This window comes from Palaemon carinicauda, chromosome 19 (genome assembly GCF_036898095.1).
Source record: "Palaemon carinicauda isolate YSFRI2023 chromosome 19, ASM3689809v2, whole genome shotgun sequence".
Lineage (NCBI taxonomy): Eukaryota > Metazoa > Arthropoda > Malacostraca > Decapoda > Palaemonidae > Palaemon > Palaemon carinicauda.
This window is the reverse complement of record NC_090743.1, coordinates 40,116,162-40,121,161: the sequence shown is the minus strand read 5'-3', so window position 1 is coordinate 40,121,161 and position 5,000 is coordinate 40,116,162.

Genomic DNA, 5,000 nt, shown 5'->3' with positions numbered 1-5,000 from the left:
TACTCATTGGGTATGTTGACTTTCATACTCGTTACGTATGTTGACCCTAATAATTGAATATGTTAATTTTCATATGTTGACTATTGTAATATTTAAGTATGTTGATCTTTATATTCATTGGGTATGTTCATTTCCAAACTCATTATAAGTTGAACTTTATACTCCGAGGGTATGTTGACCTTCATACACATTGGGTACGTTGGGTATTATACCATTCCTACTCACGAATCCGAAATACCCCATGATTTCCCCAGCAGTCTTACATGATCTCACCACCTTGCAATTTTTTAAGATAGTTCAAGATACCGGTTGAGTCTTTTGTTTATTCGAGACGTCAAAAGTCCAGGAGAAAGATTCTGAGCGAAATAAGCTCCGCCCCCTGATGACGTCATAGCCTATCAGGTTGTCTCCTGCATTAACAGCGATCACGCATTGTAAGGGGGTGTATTGTAACGGATGCTAACGTGAGAGACAACATGATTGGCTCTGACGTCACCCGGGGGTGGAGTTTATTTCGCCCGGAATCTTTGCAGTGACTATACTGTAGTACCTACAACAACACTTGGTTAAAATTTTCATTATATATCATCGTTATAATCATCATCGTCATCGTCGTCATTTCCTCCTACGTCTAAGGACGCAAAGGGCGTCGGTTAGATTTCGCCAGTCGTCTTTATCTTGAGCTTTTAAATCAATACTTCTTCATTCATCATCTCCTACTTCACGCTCCATAGTCCTCAACCAGCCATATAGTCTTGGGTCTTCCAACTCGACTAGGGTCTTGTGGAGTCCAGTTATATATATATATATATATATATATATAAATATATTTAGGTGTATATATATACATACACACATATATACATATACACACATATATATACTGTATATATATAAATATATATATATATATATATATATATATATAAAACTCAACGTGTATTAAAAGTCAGAAAAGTTAGTTTAATCTAGAAGAATAAATATTAGTAACTGGTACAAATAAAAACCAAGTGGTTAAAATGTGCAAATATACCATCAGCATGGCTTAAAAAAGGTCATCAAGAGTTTAATCTAGGAGAATAATGTCAGTAGAAATCTAAAGTAAAAGTTAAGGTGAATTTCCTTCAATAGTTAAGTCAAGCCACGTGTAGGAAAATTTGGAACTCATGTGAGCTGAAGTCTTTTACATTCACCCGGTCTCGTTGCTATATATGAAAGATCTTAAAGTCTTATTAATGCTTCAACCGATGTGTTTATATGCATATGGCGCTCTCTCTCTCTCTCTCTCTCTCTCTCTCTCTCTCTCTCGTCAAAAATTTTATTGAAAGCAGAATTCATAATTAGTATTTTTTTTCTCTCTCTCTCTCTCTCTCTCTCTCTCTCTCTCTCTCGTCAAAAATTTAATTAAAAGCAGAATTCAAATTTAGTAATTCTCTCTCTCTCTCTCTCTCTCTCTCTCTCTCTCTCGTCAAAAATTTAATTAAAAGCAGAATTCAAAATTTAGTAATTCTCTCTCTCTCTCTCTCTCTCTCTCTCTCTCTCGTCAAAAATTTAATGAAAAGCAGAATTCAAAAATTTAGTAATTCTCTCTCTCTCTCTCTCTCTCTCTCTCTCTCGTCAAAAATTTAATTAAAAGCAGAATTCAAAATTTAGTAATTCTCTCTCTCTCTCTCTCTCTCTCTCTCTCTCGTCAAAAATTTAATTAAAAGCAGAATTCAAAATTTAGTAATTCTCTCTCTCTCTCTCTCTCTCTCTCTCTCTCTCTCTCTCGTGAAAAATTTAACCATAAACAGAATTCAAAATTTTAGTAATTCTCTCTCTCTCTCTCTCTCTCTCTCTCTCTCTCGTGAAAAATGTAACCATAAACAGAATTCAAAATTTAGTAATTCTCTCTCTATCTCTCTCTCTCTCTCTCTCTCTCTCTCTCTCTCTCTCGTGAAAAATTTTAACCATAAACAGAATTCAAAATTTAGTAATTCTCTCTCTCTCTCTCCTCTCTCTCTCTCTCTCTCTCTCTCGTGAAAAATGTAACCATAAACAGAATTCAAAATTTAGTAATTCTCTCTCTCTCTCTCTCTCTCTCTCTCTCTCTCTCTCTCGTGAAAAATGTAACCATAAACAGAATTCAAAATTTAGTAATTCTCTCTCTCTCTCTCTCTCTCTCTCTCTCTCTCTCTCTCGTGAAAAATTTAACCATAAACAGAATTCAAAATTTAGTAATTCTCTCTCTCTCTCTCTCTCTTTCTCTCTCTCTCTCTCTCTCTCTCTCTCTCTCGTGAAAAATGTAACCATAAACAGAATTCAAAATTTAGTAATTCTCTCTCTCTCTCTCTCTCTCTCTCTCTCTCTCTCTCTCTCGTGAAAAATTTAACCATAAACAGAATTCAAAATTTAGTAATTCTCTCTCTCTCTCTCTCTCTCTCTCTCCTACCCTCTCTCTCTCTCTCTCTCTCTCCTCGTGAAAAATGTAACCATAAACAGAATTCAAAATTTAGTAATTCTCTCTCTCTCTCTCTCTCTCTCTCTCTCTCTCTCTCTCCGTGAAAAATTTAACTATAAACAGAATTCAAAATTTAGTAATTCTCTCTCTCTCTCTCTCTCTCTCTCTCTCTCTCTCTCGTGAAAAATTTAACCATAAACAGAATTCAAAATTTAGTAATTCTCTCTCTCTCTCTCTCTCTCTCTCTCTCTCTCTCTCGTGAAAAATGTAACCATAAACAGAATTCAAATTTAGTAATTCTCTCTATCTCTCTCTCTCTCTCTCTCTCTCTCTCTCTCTCTCGTGAAAAATTTAACCATAAACAGAATTCAAAATTTAGTAATTCTCTCTCTCTCTCTCTCCCTCTCTCTCTCTCTCTCTCTCGTGAAAAATGTAACCATAAACAGAATTCAAAATTTAGTAATTCTCTCTCTCTCTCTCTCTCTCTCTCTCGTGAAAAATGTAACTATAAACAGAATTCAAAATTTAGTAATTCTCTCTCTCTCTCTCTCTCTCTCTCTCTCTCTCGTGAAAAATTTAACCATAAACAGAATTTCAAAATTTAGTAATTCTTTCTCTCTCTCTCTCTCTCTCTCTCTCTCTCTCTCTCTCCCCACACCACTTTTCCAAAACGAACTGATTCCCTTTCTTACTTGCATATAGTTCGAATCTCACCGCGTGGGTATCTCCCTGTGCCTGCAGTCACTCTCACCTCATTATTTCCACTTTCAGGCAACCTGCTTTTTACGCAGAATCCTTCTTTTCCGTTGTTTCCTTTTATTAAAATCCTATTTTGATAATTCTTGGATTCTCTTGTTATTGTTTCCGGAATTACACACATTTTTCATTGCCGATTGATTTAATTAATTTTCCTTTATTATTATTATTATTATTATTATTATTATTATTATTATTATTAATAATATTATTATAATTTGCTAAGCTACAACCCTAGTTGGAAAAACAGAATTCTATAAGCCCAGGGGTTCAACAATGAAAATAGCCCAGTGAGGAAAGGAAACAAGAAAAAATAATGCATATTAAGAAGAGTAACAACATTAAAATAAATATATACTATATAAAATATAAATGTCTTAACAAAATATGTGGGAAAAGAAATAAGATAGAATAGTGTCCCCGAATGCACCCTCAAGTAAAAGAAACTCTACCCCAAGACAGTAGAAGACCATAGTACAGAGGCTATGGCACTACCCAAGACTAGAGAACAATGGTTAGATTTTTCTGCCTTTCTGTAGATTTGCGAATTTTCATCATTACTCCAAACTTTAGTTCGCCTTTTTTTTTTTTTTTTTTTTTTTTTTTTTTTTTTTTTTTTTTGAAACAATTTCCTGTTTTCTTTTGTTGGTCCTTTTAGCTTTTTTCATTATCCACTCTGCTTTCTTCCGAGGAGAAAAGGAAAGGGAGGAAAGAGAGAAACATAATTGAAGAATTTAGGACGAAGACAAACAGCTATGTTGTTTAAAAATGTTTTTCATCTTGTTTAGATTTAGTTTTTATTTTGGTTAAGCAATGGTAAAGAAAAGATATTTTGTTTACAAATGGTTTCTATCTGGTTTACAAATGATTTCTATTTTGTTTTACAAATGTTTTTTATTTTTGTTTATAAATGGTTTTTTATCTTGTTTACAAATGTTTTTTATTTTTGTTTATAAATGGTTTTTATCTTGTTTACAAATGTTTTTTATTTTGTTTATAAATGGATTTTATCTTGTTTACAAATGTTTTCTATCTTGTTTACAAATGTTTTCTATCTTGTTTATAAATGATTTTTATCTTTTTTTACAAATGTTTCCCGGAATGGGTAGCAAGGAATGGAAAACAAAACTCTTTAGGTAAACACTAAAAAGAGAGAAATGCAGTTATTATTATTATTATTATTATTATTATTATTATTATTATTATTATTATTATTATTATTATTTTGATTATTATTACAAGCTAAGCTACAACCGTAGTTGGAAAAAGCAAGATGCTATAAGCCCAAGGGCTCCAACAATGAAAAATAGTTTCTAGTTTTTTCCTGAATTAATATTTTCATAGATTATGTAAAGTCCAATTAACAATGTTTATTCCCATAGAAGATAATTAAATGATTGTCACAGTTTATTCTCAAATCATAATAAAATCTTATTATTTTCTCGATAATTACCTTTTGAGATTATGGCCAGTTATTTCTTATTTTCATAAAGAAAATAAGATATTTTTTTCTTCAGTCATTACCTTTTAAAATGATGGCCAAAGTTATTTCTTATATAAGAAATATGACAATTTCTCCTCGATAATTACCGCCTATATACTCATTGGTGTTTTTCATAAATCTAGGAAATAGATATTAATAGTAAATCCATTCAGGTCTGTTTTATGTATACATTTGCATTTATTTTCCTTTTATGAAGAAGGAATACTTTCCACCTGTTTTGACATAAAACTCTACTTGGGGTTGAGTCCCGCTCAAACTCGTTAGTTTCCTCTGGCCGCCTGTTAAAAGTCCGTCCCTGAA